The 17,591-nt window shown below is 40.1% G+C and overlaps 1 protein-coding gene across 1 annotated transcript in view; it reads left to right on the top strand.

Annotated features, from left to right (window-relative positions):
- The first annotated feature begins 3,958 nt into the window (after nt 1-3,958).
- Nucleotides 3,959-17,591, top strand: part of P2RY6 (pyrimidinergic receptor P2Y6) — a 103,591-nt gene continuing 89,958 nt past the window's right edge. The window contains exon 1 of the mRNA XM_012545352.3: nt 3,959-4,054. The gene's annotated coding sequence lies outside the window, so the exon portion shown is untranslated. The remainder of the gene's footprint in view (nt 4,055-17,591) is intronic.

Below are 17,591 nucleotides of genomic sequence, written 5' to 3'. Positions count from 1 at the left end.
TTTCTTTTCATATATTTTTAAGAAGAGGCTGGATGACCATTCACTGAGGATATTGTTTAAGGAATCCTTAGTCAGATATGAGTTATTATAGACCTTTTTTTAAAATTAAGTTTTATATTCAATACTAAATTCTCTCCCTCCATCCCTGCTCCTTCCCCACCTACCAAGAAGGAAAGAAAAATAAAACCCATTACGAATATGAATAGAAAACAAATTTCCACATTAGCCTTGTCCAAAAAAAGAAAAAGAAAGAGACAAAAATGTTTCAATATGCCCTCTGTGTCAATCAGTTGTTTTTTTTTCTGTGCAGCAGTGGATAGCATGTTTTATTATGAATTCTTTGGAAATGTAATGGAAAGTCATGTTGATTGGTTACTAAAACTTTCAGAATTGATTATTTTTACAATATTATTGTTACTCTAGACATTTTTTCTCTTGGTTCGGTTCCCTTCACTTTGAATCAGATCATATAAGTCTCCCCAGGTTTTCTCTGAAAGCATCCCCTTCATAATTTCTTAGAACTTACTAGTATTCTATTATGTTCACATACTATTACTTGTTCAGTGTGCACATTCTTCAGTTGATGAGCATTCCCTCAGTTTCCAATTCTTTACCACCACAAAAAGAGCTATTATAAACTTTTTGTACATATTGGTCCTTTTCCTTTTCCTTTGATCTCTTTGGGGTATAGAACTAGTAGCATTATTATTGAATAAAAAATATATGTATATTTTAATAGCTTTTTGGGAACAGTTCCAAACTGTTGTTGAGATTAGTTGGACTAGTTCACAACTCCCACCAACAGTGCATTGGTGTCTCAATTTTTCCACATCCTTCCAACATTTGTCATTGTCCTTTTTTTTGTCTTCTTAATCTCAGAGTTGTTTTAATTTGAATTTCTCTATCAGTGATTTAGGGCGCTTTTTTCATGTGTTTATTGATAGCTTGGATTTCTTCCTCTGAAAGCTGCCTATTTATATCCTGTTTGACCATTTGTTAATTAGAGAAGTGTAAGATTAATCACTGATCATGACTTGCTCAAGAGCACACAGATTATAAGTGACAAAGCTGAGATTTGACCTCAGGTCCCATACCCAAGGTTCAGAGCTCTTTTCACTGTGCCAAGATGCAACCCATATCTTTCAGTCAGATGACTTTTCCTCCATATTCCCAGTTGAAGAGACTGGCAGCTAGGAAAGCCAAGAAGAGGCTACTGGACAAATTCCAGGAGGTGATAAAAACCTGAATGAAGGCCCTACCACTGAAAGAAGGGATGGTGACAAGATATCCCATCCATCTGACAAATGCCTATGAAATACCCAGTATGTGCAGAAACATGGTCCCATGCTTGGGGAAGATTCAGAGCCTGAATATTGAAACCTGAGCTTGTTCCTCTTTCTGGATTCCTGTTTCTTGTATTAGAATTACAGGCTTTATGTCTGAAAACTGGTATAGTGAAAAAACACTGTGGCTCTAGGGTCAGGGCTGGGGTGCAGATTCTGTTTCTGTAGTGACTGAGTGATTTTGGGTAAACTACTCAACCTTTTCTTTTTTAAATTTTAATTTTTAAAAATAATAATAGTTTTTTTTATTTTTCAAAATATGTGAAAAGATAGTTTTTAATTTTTAAAAATTAAAGCTTTTTACTTTATTTTTTCCTTTTTTGTTAAAGCTTTTTATTTTCAAAATATATGCATAGATAATTTTCAACATTCACCTTTGCAAAACTTTGTATTTCAATTTTTTTCTTCCTTTCCTCTCCCTGTCCCTTAGATGGCAAGTAATCCAACATAGGTTAAACATGCAATTCTTTTGTACATATTTCCACAAATATCATATTGCATGAGAAAAATTAGATGAAAAAGTTAAAAATGAAAAAGAAAACAAAATGCAAGCAAACAACAACAAAAAGAGTGAAAATACTATGTTGTGATCTACACTCGGTCCCTACAATCCTCTCTCTGGGTGCAGATGGCTCTCTCCATAGCAAGACTAGTGGAAGTGGCCTGAATCACCTCACTGTTGAAAAAAGCCACAGTTGATTATCCTATAATCTTGTTGTTGCTATACTCATCCTTATCTTAAAAAAGAGGAAATGGAGACCCAGGAAGGCTAATGTTCCCAGAACTACTCAGGTGACTGAACCCAACAGCAGTGATAGGATTTTCTCCTGTGTCATATTGCTTCCACATTCAAATACTACGACTCTAATAAGGCAGGAATCCAGGAGGAAAACCAAGCTCAGGTTTGGATATATTGACACATATTGGCTGTCTGATTATGGGGTGCTCTGGGGAGCCTTCTGAGTGTTCTAAGTCACCCTCTAAGTGTTCTAGGTCACTCCCTAAGTGTTCTAGACTACCTTCTACATGTTCTAAGATATCCCTATGTGTTCTAGGCCAAAGTTTTTTAAACTGTGGGTCATGATCCATATGGAGGTCACAATACTGCATATGTGGCACCTGAAATGGTGATTTATTATCAGTAAATGTTTGATTTGTACACTGTATTATATACCTCTATACCCATGGTCATGTTAGAATTTCTTGGGTGAAAAAGAGTTGAGGAAAAAAAGTCTCTGTTCTAGATGACCTTTTAAGTGCTCTAGACAGCCCTCTTGGTGCTCTAGACCACACATTTTAATGCACTGTTAGTGGAATAACTACTGGTCTAGTTATAACACTACTAGATCCAAAACCCAAAGAAAAAGGAAAAAGATCTATATGTACAAAAATATTTATAGCAGCTCTTTTTGTAATGTCAAAGAACTAACAACTAAGATGAATTATAATATATGGATGCAATGGATTACTATCATGCTATAAAGATGGTGAAGGGATTAGTTTCAGAGAAACATGAGAAGACTTGTGTGAACTGACAGAATAAAGTGAACAGAACTAAGAAAACAATTCATACAATAACATTGTAAATATAAATAATTTTGAAAGACTTAAAAATTCTGATGAATGCAGTGACCAATCAGGATCCCAGAAGACTTGTAATAAAGCATTCTACCTATCTCCAGAGAGAGAGATGAGGGAGGAAGCATGCAGATTGAGGCATGGAATTTTGGGATGTGGAAATGAAGGATGTGGGTGCAGATTGAGATATGGAGTTTTGAGATATAGACAATAAAGGAATATGTTTTGCTTAATAATGCATATTTGTTACAGTGGTTTCATTTTTCTTTTTCCTTTTCCCAGTGGAGTGGGAAGGACAGAAAATTTTTTTTGTTAATTAAAATAAATTTAATTTAAAAGTAAAGATAATCTAGTGTATTCTCTTCATTTTATCTTCAGAAGGCGTGAAACCCAGAAAAGGAAAGGGACTTGATTACAGAATTCAGTTGAGGTCTACGTTCTCTGGCCCCTTCCTTGCCTTGAACTCTTTACTGCTTTGATTTTCCAGGTCCTGATGAACTCCCCTGACCCTATTTTCTTGTGACCCTCACCAGCTGGGGTCTCCATCCTTCCGTTTTTTGGATCCAATGAATATCCCTTGAAACTCCCTCCCTTTATCCTACCACCACCCCAGTCTGCCTTAACATTTGGCTTCTGAAACTCCTCTCACGCCACAGCCCCAGACTCTCTCCCCCTGCCCTCTAGACCTCCTAGCTGCTAGAATTGCCCTACAAGTAATCCCACATCTTGAGCAGATGTCTCTCCCCATCCCTCCCTTTCTTCGCTTCTCTTCTAGCCATCCACCCGCGCCAGCCCTGAAATTCCTCCTGCCCAGACGCACACCTTCCCGGTCTGGCTTTTGTCCCATGCCGGAGGGTTCTGGGGCTTAAGAAACCAGACCCAAAGCGTTGACGTCGCCCCACCCCGGCTCCTGGACCTCTTTGTCCCCCTCCCTCACTCCATCTGACCACAGCCCCCTAGTAGGTGGCTGCCGGCCATACCCCGCCCCTTTCCAGCCTTCTCCTCCTCCCGACCCGCAGAGCCCGGGTAGACTCGGCTTCTGCTCGGGGGCTCGGGACGCCTGCCTGGCAGAGGGGGCGACCAGGGTCCTGCCTCGGACTTCGGCTGTCCCTTCCGGTCCGGAAACAGAGAAGGTAAGAGCCTCGGAACACATGAGGAGCCGGAGGAAGTGCCGGGACACGAGAGTGTGACATGGGAGTGTGCGGAGTGGCCCCGTGTGTGTCTGTGTGTACACGTGTGCGGTGGGAAGGGTCCCGGCCATTGGGGTGTGGGCTACAGTAGTGAGGCAGTGCGGGGAGCAGCCGTGAGACTGAGAGATTGTGTGATGTGTTGTGTTCAAGTTTGAGTTTGGGCTTTTGTGTAAGTACACGGAAGGTCGCGTGTGATTTTTCTATAGTGTGGCAGGAATGTATATTTTGTCATTGTTTATGGGGTACAAGCGTGTAAAGTATATATTTGTGAAATATAGCGATGGGATCTATGGATGTATTTCCTATGTGAAGGCATGGGTGCATAATGCCTGTGAGTGGTGTGTATATAGTGGGAAATAGCTGTATATTGTGCATAGGTTTAGGTTTGCAAAGGATCTTTCCCCCAACTTCTCCCTTCCTCCCCATTTTACAGATCAGGAAACTGAGGTTGAGAGAATTTAAGTGATTTGCCCAAGATTCCATAGATAATCACTGACAGAATAGGGTCTCATGTGTAAGTATGGTGTGGAACTTGTCTAGTGGGTTAATAGATATGTATCTATTTTCTGGGTGCGAGTGGAGACGTGTGATTGTGTACTGGGAGTTGTGCATATGTTTTAGGCCATGTATTTGTGAGTGCAGTGTATTGCAGTGTCCACATGTGGTGGGTGGTGTACATGCCCTGGTGTTAGTGTTCCAAAGTGGGAGATGAAGGGAAGAAGTGTGTGTGTATATGTATTTTTATGTGCATGTGTGTTGAGGATAATGGGAACATTCATTAGAAGGGTTGGAAGAATGAATGCATTAACCAATAATAAGCAGGTGTGTAATGCATATAGGATTGCAAAGTGCTTTATGTTAAATTATCTCATTTCATCATCATAGAACTCTGAGAAACTGGATAGATTATGGTATATGAACGAAATCGATTGCTGAAAGAAGTTAATTGACTTGCCCAGAGTTATGCAGCCAATAAATGTTTGAAGAAAGCTTCAGATTTGGATCTTCCTGACGACATGTCCAATACTATCCATTAAGTCACCTATCTACAATTATTCATTCAATAAACAATTATTGTGTCTACTTTGTGCAGAGCTGGGGAAGAGACTCGCCTAGCATCACATAGCAAGCTAGCGGCTTTAATTATATCTTCCCTCAGTAGATACTCAAACCCTGTTTTAACAGGACTAGGTAATCTAGAGATCGGCTTCATTTCTCTGGGACTCAGTTTCCTCATTAATAAAATGAGGGAGTCGGCTTAAATGATCTCAAAGTGCCCCTCCTCCAGTCTTAAACTCTAAATCTATGATGCTAGCAAATCACTTCAGTCTCCATCTTGTGCATAGTATATCATATATTAAAGGGATGCCTGAGGAGGCAGTGTGGATAGTGGTTAGAGAGCTACACCCAAATTCTGGAAGAATTTAAGAATCTTTAAGCTCCCCCTCTGATATATACTGACTGTGACTGTGGACAAATCACTTAACTTCTTAAAACTTTGTTAGACAATAAATTCTGATCAGGGGCTGATCCAAATAGGGAGAGAGTTTGTCACCCAGAGTTTCAAATGTATACATATAAATGAAAAAATATATGTCATATATTAGGAAATGTATATTCTATGTATTAGAGAATATATGTTTTATATATAATATACTCAAAAATATCTATATTATGTATTTGGATACATATATACATATATATACACATATATACATATACATACATATGTATTTATAGGAAATTACAGGACCACTTTTTCCTTCCTCAATTTTCTCCTCTACAAAAATGAAGTCATTGGACCCATTGGTCAGTAACTTCCCTTTCACCTCTGAGTTCTATGAACCTTTAAGTGCTACATTTGGAGTCAGAAAATCTAGAGGTGCTATTTATTAATGTGTGATCTTGGGAATGTTTTTCTACCTCTCTGGACCTCAGTTTCCATCTCTAAAACGAGAGAATAGTTCTATTCTGTGGTAGAAAGTACTGGATTTGCTGTTAGAGGGGCAAGATAAACATCCAGGTTACTGGCAATAGTTGTAGCTGGTGTGGTTGAACAAGTTGTTCCCTTTCTCTGGTCTTCATGTACTTCTCTAAAATAAGGGAGTTTGGAGTAGATAGTCTAAAAAGTCTCCTCCAGCCCTAATTCTTATCATCTTCGAATCCTAGTATAACAGAGAATCCTGTATCCAATGGAGGAGATATAAAATATACAGTCTCCATTTGTTGATCTCAGAGAATATAAAAATGCTTCTGTTCCTACTTATCCAAAGTTTTTGTTCTCTCGCTCTGTCTCTGTCAATCTCTCCTTGTCTCTCTCTCTCTCTCTCTCTCTCTCATACACACACACACACACACACGCACACACACACATGCACACACACACACACACAACCCTGCAAAGTCAGACCCCAAGTTTCTACCACTTCTGAAAATCCCCACTAATCCATATGTCCCAAGGAAGTCAAATGGGATGAATTCTTTCTCCCTTGGCCTAACCAGGCTAGCTAAAGATTCTTTTGGAAGGTAAGATCTGAGGCCCAGAGAGGGATAAGAACTTGTCTGGCATCACACAGCTTGTAAGGGCTGGCCAGAGATGATGCCCCTCCTCTTTCCCCAAAGAATGTTTCTTGCCCAGGAGGGCAAGGTTAGGACTTGAGAATGAGCAGAATTTCCCAGTTTGGAAAAGGTAGAATGAGAGCCAGAGGGAGGGTGACCGTGAGGCTGAGATCAGAGTAAATAGGGGCAAAGCTAAATATATCACTTCCATGGTTCCAGGCTTTGACATTCGAGGAGGAAGGGGGAGTATGCTGGGATATGCAAAGAATCTTTAGCAAAGGGTAGTTTCAGCCTAGCCATGGATGTGTCCAGAACCCAGTAAGGAGATACTGTCATTCACCTAACATGGAGAATATGGGCTTACCGAATAGATAGTAGGCAGAATATTATAGAGAAAAAACATCCTATTTTGAAAATTCATACAAATAGTTTACAGTTTTAATAATAGTTCAAATTTCTAAAGATACTTGAAGCTTAGAAAATGCTTTCTTCACAAAAGTTCAGATGATAGGAAGGACAAGAAATGGCATTATCCCCATTTTAAAGCGAGAGGGCTGAGTCCAAGAAGTGAAGTGACCTGTTGATGGGGACACAACTAGTAAGTGGCAGAGATGGGCTTTCAGAACTGGTGGGAATTCAGCTGGTGAAAAGAGAATGAAGGAAGGAGGGAGGAAAAGAGGGAGGGAAAGAAATAAAGAAGGCAGAAGACAAGGAAGGGGGGAAGGAAGAAAGAAAGGAGGGAAAGAGGGAAGGAAAATGGAAGGCACAATAAAAACTGGGAATAAAATACAAGGAAAAGAAAGGCAGTCTTACTTTCAGGGAGTTTATATTCCAATAGGTAAAGATACTACACAAATGGGACCTGGGAAAGCAGAGATGAGGAGGAAATAGGGGTGAAGGTACCTAGTTCAGGGGGAATGACTGAAGTCCAGAAAGTCAAGATCCCAGATAAGAAAGGAATGGAAGCTGACCAGCTTGGGCTCCTCCACAAAATAGAAACTTGAGGAGGGATTCATTAATGGAAGAAGTAGATTACCTGAAAGAAGAATATACAGAGGTGAACAGGTAGGAAGCTCCTGGTCCTGAGACACTGGGGTAAAATGATATTAGACAGGGTGGAGTCAGACTTTGGAAGGCTTAAAGAATTCTATTATCTGTAGAACCTTAGCTTTAGAATTTAGAAGAGTCCTTTGAGATCATTTATTCCAATTCCCTTAATTTAAAGATGAAGAATTTGAAAGCTAGAGGTCAAGGGATTCACTCAAGATTGTAGAAGTAGTAAGTGACAGTCTGCTGGCCCTCCAGCTCTAGAGCTCTCTTTCCACTGAGAGATTTAGAACTCAGCCCAACTCTGACACTTACTAGCTGTGTTAATGTAAGATTCTAAACTTTATTTTTATTAAAGTTTTTTTTATTTTCAAAACATATGCACAGATAATTTTTCTACATTGAGCCTTGCATAGCCTTGTGTTTCAGATTTTCCCCCCCTTCCCCTCCTCCCTTTCCCTAAATGGCAAGCAATCCAATATATGTTATACATGTTAAAATATATATTAAATCCAATATATGTAAATATATTTGTACAATTTTCTTGTTGCACAAGAAAGGGATTTTAAACGTTTTAGGAAGTCAGGAGCTATTGACAACTAGATCTTTGTATAAGGAGAATTAATAGAGCAGCGTGTGAAGAATGGATTGGTTCAGTTCATTACTGCTCCATTAGAACTGATTTGGTTCATCTCATTGCTGAAGATGGCCAGGTCCATCAGAATTGATCATCATATAGTATTATTGTTGAAGTATATAATGATGTCCTGGTCCTACCCATCGCACTCAGCATCAGTTCATGTAAGTCTCTCCAGGCCTTTCTGAAATTATCCTGATGGTCATTTCTTACTGAACAATAATATTCCATAATATCCACATACCACAATTTATTCAGCCATTCTCTTAGACAAGTCTCTTTATCTGCTTGATTTGTTTTTTTTTTTGAAGGTGGAGAATGACCCTCAAGTTGGGAAAGTTAGAACAAAAATAACCAAGGATAAATGAGGAGGTGGTAAGAGAACTCCTAGCTGTCCTCAAAGAGATGGAATCATCAAGCCCACATGAATTATGTCCCAAGAAATTGAATTGGTGGATATCATTGCTAAGTCAATGATCTCTGAAGGATCATGAAGAATGTGTACATTCTATTTTATTTTCCAGAAGGGGAAAAAAGTGAATTCCAGAAACTAGATATTGTTCTTAGTCTTATCCTTCCCGGATCAGCCTCTTTTTTCCACTATAGATTTTAAAATACCATCTTATTGCCTTGTGTATATATCTCCAACCTCAGCTCATTTCTGAGCATCAGAACCTCAACATTATTATTCCAGGACTGTGGTCATATTTAAATTTTAATCTTCCATTATTTGTCCTCTTAAGTTCTTATTTTGAAGAAAAATTATTGAAATCTGCTTTTGTATAATATTCACTTCTAAATATATCCCTCTTCCTTCCCCCAAAAGCCATATTATTATTTAGTCATTTTCCACTTTTCATGACCCCATTTGGAGTTTTCTTGGCAAAGATATTGGAAGTGATTTGCCATTTCCACTTCCAAGTCATTTTACAGATGAGGAGACTGAGGCAAACAAGGTTAAGTGACTTGCTCAGAGTCACATAGCCAGTAAATGTCTGAGATTGGATTTGAACTCAGGGCTACCCAACTAGCTGCACCAACTAGCTGCCACTTAGAAAGTCATATTTTGTAATAAAGAAAAAACAGCTCAGCAAACTTAATTACCATATTAACTGAGTGTGAGAGTATACTTGGTGTTCTGTGTCTTTAGTTCCTCACTTCTGCAAGGAATGACTGACTGACTGAATAAAAGAATGAATGAATGAAAGAAAAAGCATTTATTATACTTAATGCAAAGCACTGAGCCAAGTAATAGAGATATAAAAAAAGAGGCAAAACCATGATTATTTTCCAGACTAGTGGCTGTAAAGAGTAGGCTGGAAGTAGGATCAGTGGCTATGTTTCCTTATCTTCAGGAGCAAGTTTTCAGTTTGGAGGGCTTTCTTGTTTTTGTTTTGTTTTATTTTGTTGCTATTAGAGTTATGTACATTTCTTTTAAAAATACAAGATAAGAAATGAATTCTCTGTTCATCCATGTAGTTCTCTTCTTCCTTACTGGATTTGTTTGTGCTTTTATCTTCAGAATTTCATCTCCTTCTGAGGCCACAGGACAATGGAGGTTAGCCAAAATCTTGCTTTTGCAAAGGAATCTTTATTTACAAGTTCTTTATAAGTTGGCACTCCTCAAAAAAATGTGCCTGTTGGAATGACTATTCAGCAGACATCTCAATTTAAAACATTCCCTGGCGTCTACTTTGGACATTTCATGTTCTGAGAGCTGAGGAGACCAGTGGTTCCAAACCCATGGAGCTTACAATTTATCTAGTTGAAATAAATTGACAAATAACTTTAGGTTATCACAAACTCTAAGTTGGCTCAGGGCTGTCTCCCGAGGGCCTTGTTATTTCTGCTTCTCCACTCTTTCCACTTAATTTCCACTTTAATTCTTTCTCAGAAATAGAAATTTCAACAAGACAAAGCAACACCGTATCCACCTTTCAGTTCTCATTTATATTGCTCATCCCGGTCTAGTGACCTGACTCCCGTCATACTTCATTGTGTGGGCTTCAGCTGGACATGATGACCTATGAGGACCCTTCTGGCTCCAACTAAAGCTATGAAGGCCAATGCATGTTAAATCCTGAAGCCAGGTGTTCATGTGTGTGTTTGCATGCATATATAAGAGTAAATCCATATTGGGCAAGGCCATGCATGACCCCAAAGGGCCCCAGCTCTACATGATTTAACCAATTTCCCACTTCCCTTTCCCCACTTCCTTGGATTACTCCCTCTAGGAGTTGGTGCCCAATGCATTCTCCTTCCTTCTTATGCTTCCAGGACTTTGGAGATGCCCTGGAAGTGTCTGAAATCACACTTTGCTCCTTAATGGATCATAAAACAAAAGCTGAAAAAAAAAAGAACTAGAGCTGGAAGGTCATTGAAACCAACCCCATCATTTTACAGGTGAAGAAACTGAGGTCTGTGATTAAGTGACTTGGCTAAGTGACACACAGCTGATAAGTATCAGAGGTGGGATTTGAACATAGGTCCTGGGCCAGCATGGAGGCTAACCGAGATCTTGCTTGCAAAGGAATTGTGATTCACAACATATACATGGATTTGAAAAATTCTAGAATCTTAGCACTCAAAGGGATCTAGATCAAGTCATATCTGAATGCATAGAAATCTAGACAACATCGTGAAAAGTGATCATCCAGTCTCCAGCTCCTGTGAGCCTGAGGCAACTCATTCCTCTCTCTATTAGTACAGTCCTAATTGTTAGGAATGGCAGATTGGTGGAAGAACGATATTGCAAAGAGCCTGCAGTCAGGAATACTCATCTTCCTAAGTTCAAGTCTGATCTTAGACACTTACAAGCTATGCGAGCCTGGGTAAGTCACTTCACCTTGTTTATCTCAGTTTCCCCACCTATAAAATAATCTGGAGGAGGAAAGGCAAACTGCTCCAGGGTCTTTGGCAAGAAAACCCCAAATGGGTCACCAAGAATCTAATAATTGAAAAGTGAAAATGACTGAACAATGACAACAAATTATTACGTTTAATTTTTTCATTAAGCAGGAAATCTGCCTCCCTTAGACTTTTACTCATTATTCTGAATTCTTATCTCTTAGACCAAACAGGACAAATCTAATCCCTTTTTGATAAGACAACTCCACAAATTCTTGAAGACACTTACCATTTCCCCTGACCTGTCCCCTTCCCAAATCTTATCTTCTCCAGATTAAACCTCCCCAGTTTCTTTGGTCCCTCCTTTGGACACTACATTTTGTGTTTCTAAAACTATGGCAGTCATAGATATTCTATGCTGACTATTCTAGCTGTCAACAGGCTGAGGCTGAGTATAATGTGATTCTTCTTCATCCTAAACATTGTCACTCAACACAGTACACTTGGAGGAAGTGACACTGGAACAGATATTAAGATAGGGAAAAAACTTCCTCTGATTGCTAATCCTACTATTAGAATAAGAATAGCCAACAGAGGCAGGGCCCAACCCTTCCTGGGAGTTGAGGGAGGGATGAAGGCCCTACGGCATCAGGGTTACCTTATGTGACTTTAGATAAGTCAATTAACCTCTCTAGACCTGAGTTTCCTTATCTGAGAAAGAGCACAGTATAGTGGGTAATGCCCTGGATCTGAATTCTGAAGTTCCAAGTTCAGATCCTGTTTAAGATACTTACTGGCTGTGTGACCCTGGGTAAGCTACTTAACCACTTTCAGCTTCAATTTCCTCACCTATGAAATGAAAAGTTTGTACTTGATGGCCTCTAAGATATCTTCTAGTTCTAAAATTATGGTTGTATGACTTGATTTGCAAGATTTCTTCTAGTTCCACATCTATATTGCCATTCAAAGACTGGTCTTTTACTCTACTTCTCCAGCCTAAGTCATTATTGGTACTGTAAATCAGAGCTTCTTAAACTTTCTCCACTTGCAATCCCTTTTTGCCCCTCAAATTTTACATATACATGTGTGTGTGTGTGTATGTGTATATAAAAATATTCATCTATACCTATATATAAAACAATTTTTAACATTTGTTTTTAAAACTGCCTGGGAATTTTTTACACAATTGGGTATATATATATATGTAAAATAGATATACAGATCAAATATTTACTGATAATAAATCACACTTTCATGACACCCACATTCAGTTACATGACTCAAATGGGGTCATGACTCACAGTTTAAAAAGCCTCACTATAAATCACTTCCTTATAACCACCAGACAAGTCTCTGTTAATCTTCCTCACCCATTACTATTGTGATCCTTTAAAGAAAAGGTGTCCCAGGATTCAGATTCATTCAGTGGGTCTCAATACAAAATAGAATGATTTACACTATGGTAAAAACAGAAGTCTATTTTATGTGGATTCTGGAGTCTAAACTGCCTCAGAAATGTAGGGAGTTTTCTCTTCTAAAACCCACCAACAGTCACTAGGACAGCCCTGACAAGACCTGCTTTCATGCAGATAGACCTGTATTTGCACATCTTTATGTGTTCATCTTTAGCTCTGTCCCTGAAATGTTTGTTTTGCTCCTCTCAAAGATGCCCTTTCAGATCACCCTCCAGAGCAGAGGCAAGTGTGTCCCCCTTCAGATCCAGGGGATGTCCAAGGTCAGGGACTGGATGCCACTTAAACTGGGGCTTCCTTCCCTAAGAAGCTTTAATTCCTCTGGGAAATAACTGAAATGAAGACAGGACACTTTAATTATAATAATATTCTTTATAAGTTGTTTGGCTTATTTCTCATACTATTATAAAATTTAGAACGAGAAAATGCTTTTAGAGAGTATCTGGTTTTAAATCCTTGTTGTTTAGAGGAGAAACCTGTGATCCTGAGAAAGGAAGGTCCTAGGCCAAGGTCACACGGGTGTCAGAAGTAGAACTGGTCTCTTGTTTGAGACATAACTTCAGTCTGCTCTTTTCAGAATTTCCTGTATCTCTATTGCTGGTGCCATTCTCCTCCCAGTCACCCAGGATCACAACCTTACCTTTTCCCTTTCCCTCACACTCCCACCCCCTCACTCCTATTCACTCGATCAATAACTAGCTTCAGCTTCCAAAAATCTCTCCCCTTTGTCCTTCCCTTATACTCACAAGCCCACTACTATCTTTCACCTGTACCTACAATAATTTTTCTTTAAAAAAATTTATAAACTGACCAACAAACACAAACACTTTAAGACACAAAAAACAAACACTAAGATTGCATATGAAATCTCCATTCCCCAAGCCATCCCTGGTTTGGATTTTCTCTAGGCTGCTCTCCTGACTTTCCTGGACTTTGTATGTGATACAACAGCACTGGTACCCTCGTCCTCCCCTCCCCTTTCCAGTTCTCTTTTAGGTGTTCTCTTCCCCCATTAGACTATAAGCACCTTGAGGGCAGGGACTGTCTTTCAGTTTAGGTTTATCTTGATCTATATATGGCCACTGGACCCAGATGGTTCTGGAAGGGGAAAGTGAGACAGGTAACCTTTCACAGCCTCCCTCACTTAATTCAATTCACCTGCATGTCATAGCATCACCTTCCAGATGTCATGGTTCTCTTTGAGAGAAGGACAAACAACAACAATATTTTCAACCCTGAGTACAGTCCCTAGCACATAGAATGGCTAAATAACTGCTTCTTGATTGTCTAAAATTTCTGGTACATATAATTTTTTTTAGTGTATATTAAATTTAACAAGGTAGCAATAAATTGCCCTATTTGTATCTTTCCTGAAGTTCTTTTTGCATTCTTTTCCCCCTATATACATGGACATTGTTCTAATATTGTAATCCTAACTGGCCTCCCTGATTCCAGTCTTTCCCTTCTCTAATCTCTTCTTCACATGATGCCAAATATGTTGGACCTGGAGTCAGGAAGACCTGAGTTCAAATCTGGCCTCAGATACTTTATTAACTAGTCTAACCAGAAGTCACTTAACTCTGCCTGCCTTAGTTTCCTCATCTGCAAAATGGAGATAATAACACCATCTATCACAAAATTGTTGTGAGCATCTTATAAAATACTGCAATGTTTAGTCTCTGGCCCTTTTCCTCAGAAACTAGTGCTAATCTCTGGAGGCTGGAAAAGGAATATCCTGCGAGTCTGGGGGATGGATGCTTGTTGCTCAGGAGAGAGGAGATTAATGTGGGTGCGTGTGTATACTTGTGAGCCTGTCAGGTGTGGGTGTCCTTGTGTTTGTGAGGATGTCAGTGTGACCCTGTGCTAAAAGTGTAAGCCTGTGAATGTCAATTCATTCTGCAAATGCTTATTAAGCCACTATCATGAACACAGCTGGAGGTGATGCACAGGTTAGATAAGACATGGTCCCTGCCCTGGGGATTTTGGAGCCAAGCAAAAGAATGTGCCTGGCCAAGACCAGAATGGTGTGAAACCAAGGGATGGGCAGGACCATGGGAAAGTTCTCTGAGGGTCAGGAACGCTGGATGCTTCTAGTCCAGGGGTCAAAAAAAGGCCCCAGGAGCTATAATACTATTGCATAGTATTACTATCATGACCACAGCTGGAAGTGATGCACAGGTTAGATAAGACTTGGTCCCTGTCCCTAGTAGAGTTAGACCTAGAAATGCTTCCACAAAAGGCAAAAGCGGTTGTATGTGGGAGGAGGGTGCTGCGAAAAAGAGATTAACTCACTCACAGACACAGTCAATCATCCCAGGAGGGAGGAGGCAAGCAGTCTGGCCCTTACCCCTGATGCGTTTGGAGGAGGGCCGGGATAGGGAAGGCCTGGGGAAAAATACCACCCCCACAGCTATGGCAGGCCAATACAGATGTGCTCTCTGCTGGACATGAGTACCCTGGTGAAGCCCCTGCTAATGATGGTGTTACCCACCATGGGCAAGGAACGCCACAAGCTGAACATCCTAGGCCTGAGAAGGTGGTTATCAAATGGGCTTTGCTGTAAACGCTACATCTGATATAAGAGGGAGTTGAGCTCAAGGGTCTCTGAGGTTCCACCCAGCTCTGGTGTTTTATGGTTCCATTTTTGTGCCCAGATATTAAGTCCTACAGATAGAAGGGATTTTTTTTCTTTTCTTTTTTCTGCTGAAGAACAGGTTCTGTGGAATGCTTATAATGTGTTCAGTCAAGCACTCACAGTCCTCTCTGGAGGCTGGACCACTGACTTCTTCCTTCCCTGAAGTCGACATCCTGGTTCTTTAGTGTTGCCGAAAGCTCCTTGTTTCAGCTGGATTAAGGCCTCCCAGTGTTACTCACTTTCCATTATATACTCTGACTTGGGGAAATAGGTTGTTAATATCTGTAGATGAAACTTGGATCACTGGGATCCAGCATAGGCTGAGAGTGTGTCTGGCCAAGACCAGAATGGTGGGTGTGAAACCAAGGAATGGGCAGGACCATGGGAAAGTCCTCTGGGGGTCAGGAACGCTGGGTACTTCTAGTCCAGGGGTCAAGTAAAAAGCCCCAGAACCATTCCATCTTTGGAAGTGTCCAAGATATTTTCTAAAAGATGGACAAAGGTAAATAGAGATTTGCATATTTAATTATTATGCAAGACATGTTCCTTCTCCTGTCCAGACTTTCTTTAACCCAATGGGCTGCCTCAGAAGGTAGTGGGCTCCCTTTATTGAAGGGATTTCAAGCAAAGACTGGAGGATTACTTGTCAAGGATGCTGTGGGAGGCATCGCTTCCTCTGATTGTACTCAGGGGAATGGAAAGACGAGCAGAGAAAACAACAGTAGAGTGATCCAGTTGTGCCAGGTAGAAAGGTGGAAGGACAGAGCAGCCAGTGAATCAAGGGTAGAGGACAGAACTAGCTAAATATAGAGTCGAGCCTGAAGGACAAAAGTCAGCTGGAGTGAATGGACAAGAAGAGCAAGGCTCCAGAGGTCACTGGTGAGGATGAGGAATAGATTGAGGATTGATATGAAAGGAGAGGTAGAAGAATAGAGGTGGTGAGCAGAAAGAGCAAGTTCATATAGATCAAGTCATAAAAATAGATTAGTTCTGGGTGATAGTGAGAACTAAGCTATGACTAGTCTGGTAGGTAAAGGAATGGAAGAGGTAAAATAGGCATGGCAGTTAAGGAGATTGATAAAGTTTGATTGGTCACCTATATAAATACTGAAATCCCTGAGTCTGTGGGCAGGAGTTATAGTAGAAAAGAAGACTGAGCCAAAGTTGAGGTACCATTACACCAGATTCTGATCTCCTCGGGAAGGAAGAGAATGAGTTAGGAACTAGTGTGTCAGATAAAAAGGATTTGCTCCGGCTGATCTATATGAGGGGTAAATGTCAAAGGAGGAAAAATTCTGTGTGAAGGTGTCAGAGGGAGGATCTGAAAGTAGCCAGGAGTAATTGCTATTTGCCAGTTTCTCCTACTGTTGACCCACTGTGTTGTGGGGGGAACAGAACAGAGAAGGAACAATTGTTATTTCTCTGAAATTTTATGGTTTTCTCCTTTTGTAAATGGCCATCATATGAATCTATTGAATATTCTTACATTTTACTTATCCTCACCCACTCTGTCATCTAGTGCCATTGGATTTTTTTGGTTCCTCATCCCATATCCCAACTCTAGACATTTTCACTGGCTGTCTGCCATGTCTGGAATTCCCTCAATCCCTTTCTCCACCTCCTGGCTTGCCTGGTTTCCTTCAAATCCCAGCTAAAATCTCACCTTCTACAAGAAGCCATTCCCGATTCCTCTTAATTCTAATATCTTCCCTCTGTTCATTATCTCTAATTTAGTCTGTATGCATCTTATTTCTACACAGTTGTTTTCATATTGTCTCCATAATTAGACTGGTGGATCAGGGAATATTTTGCCCTTTTTTTGTATCTCTAGTGTTTATAGAAAGCACTTAATTCATTAGATTTGTTGACAGTCAGTAACTTGCACTTCTTACCAAATATCCAGATTAGTTCTCTAATCAGTTCTGAAGCTCCTTCTCTCTAAGGAACAAGGACTCACTCTCTCCAGAGGCTACCAAGTTAAAATTTTAGCTTCCTCTCTCTCTCTCTCTCTCTCTCTCTCTCTCTCTCTCTCTCTCTCTCTCTCTTTCACACACACACACACACACACACACACACACACACACACACCTTTTCCCTTTCCTTCTCCCACCTGAACTATTCTCAGGCTGAACCAGAGTATAAAAAATACCCGAATAAGTATAAAGAGTAGGAGAGTCATGGTAAAGCCTAGAAAACTTCAGTTTAATAAGGCAGACAAATAAGTGTAGGATCCTTCTATGCTAGGTGGGATGGATTTCTTTGTGCACACTCTCCATCACTTAA

The sequence above is a fragment of the Sarcophilus harrisii genome, chromosome 3, assembly GCF_902635505.1.
Source record: "Sarcophilus harrisii chromosome 3, mSarHar1.11, whole genome shotgun sequence".
Classification (NCBI taxonomy): Eukaryota; Metazoa; Chordata; class Mammalia; order Dasyuromorphia; family Dasyuridae; genus Sarcophilus; species Sarcophilus harrisii.
The sequence above is the reverse complement of the archived record's forward strand: the minus strand, read 5'-3'. Positions and strand labels throughout refer to the sequence as shown.